We start from the raw sequence: 1,936 nt of genomic DNA, 5'->3' as shown, positions 1-1,936 counted from the left end.
TGGGTCAGCATGGATAAACCCAGCTTAGGTTTCCATCTTTCCTATTGTGCTGGATTACAAGAACTTCCCCTCATAGCTGCATCATCTGGGATCTCTTCACTCCAGAGGAGGCTCGTATTCCCAGGAAGGTTCTGCCTAAAGGAGACACCTATAGCTGAAGGTCCATTCTACCTTTTTTGCATCCCTCCTACCTTGTAAAAGAATTCATCCTTAGGAGAGAACCACAGGGAAATTCTGGCCTGAGCCCACAGCTGTTGCCTCCCAGATGAGACCAGTGCCCACTTCTGCCATCCTTCCCTGGTAAGCATCCCAGCTAGAATGGGACAAGGAAACCAAGCCTGAGTCAACCTTTTACTAATCTGCTGCTACTTCCTGAGGGATCACCACACAAGGGGACAAGGCATTGGTAGCCGTTGGGAGAACAAGAGATTGATGAGCTGGATCTTCAAAGTCAAGGGGAATTTTAAAGGCTGAGGGAAGAATATTCCAAGCAAAGGGAACAGTGTAAAGGTACTGTGGCCTAAAAAACGTGCCATGGAGTGTGTTCGTTGGTTCTCCAGGTGTATGGGAGACACAGCTGATAAGATTGTATAGGTAACGTGGAACCCAAATGACCGCTGAACAGCTTGGAGTTTTTGTTTTTCTGTTTTAAGGAAAAGGTGATTTAAAAGTACATTCCTGAGAGGTTAGGAACAGGCCTGAGTCGACAGAGAAAGAGTGGCTCAAAAGGCCAAAAGCTTGGACTTTTATCATTTGGAAAATGGGAGAACACTAGGATTTTAAGCAGCAGAACCCCCTGGGATAGTTGCAAAATCCTTGGAGATGACATACTGGAGAGGCAAGATCCTAGCTACCTACTGCCCTGGCTTCAGCCTGGTTAAGAACCAGGTCTCATAAGCCCCAATGATATTACCTCCTTCCCTGGAGGAAGGTACTGGGGCCTTGTTAGGCAGTTCCAGCTAATATATACTCCCCAGCAGCTGAGCAGCAAACAGCCAAATGAGTAAGTGGGACAGGCCTGGGAAGAAGGTAAGAGACAGAGGGAGAGGGCCTGGCCTGTCTATAACACAAGCCCTCCAACAGATTGTCTAGAGCATATGGGAAGGACAAGGGTGAAAGCCTACATTTCCCTGGGCTCGGGAGTTCTAAGGATTCTGATCTCCCTTTCCTAGCCCCAAACACAACGTACTGACCAGGTGTCGCCATGTCATAATAGGGGTGTATCTTCTGGCTTCTGGCCCTGGACTTGCCCAGATACCACTGTTCAGCCTCTTACTAGGAATCTCTAGATCTTTAGACTTAGCTGTTCTGTCTCCAGTTTTCATTTGGACTTGCTTGTGGACAGTCATCCAGGTGCCACCTGGCTGCCCCATGCTCACTCTATTGGATTCACCGGTGATAGGGGTGGAGGCTCCAGTTTCTATCCAGTAACCCCAATCTGCAGCACACCTTCGCTGGTGACCCAGCCAAGTGTGCTGGAGGCTCTGACTGGCCACGTGGCCTAGGGGCAAGGAGGGAAGGATGACCCCTGAGGGTGAAAACAGGCCCAGGATGGCAGCAGCAGCTGCTCCCCAGCCATGAGCTCCATTCTGTTGGGCAAACAGCCAACAGGTCTGGGAAAGAAATCTAAGGTCCACATGATGCCTTAAGATGATTTTCTTGATTTTCCATTTAGATTTGATTTATTAATTTCTTTACCCTTTAGCATAAAGCAATTATCAGCTTAAGATTTACACACACATACCCATTGGGCAGGGAGCACACAGTGAAAAAACTATCTGGGGGGTTGGCAGGTGGTGTGCTGGTTAAGGGTGCTGGACTCCTACATGGCTGACTGCAGTTCCAGTCCATGGACCAGGTGCCTTGCTTTCTCACCTCCCTCTCTCTTGCTCATTCTCTCTCCTTCTCTGGTCAAATATATTTATAATTTATATAT

Source organism: Tupaia chinensis, unplaced genomic scaffold (assembly GCF_000334495.1).
Source record: "Tupaia chinensis unplaced genomic scaffold, TupChi_1.0 Scaffold000659_1, whole genome shotgun sequence".
NCBI lineage: Eukaryota > Metazoa > Chordata > Mammalia > Scandentia > Tupaiidae > Tupaia > Tupaia belangeri.
This window is presented reverse-complemented; position numbering follows the sequence as displayed.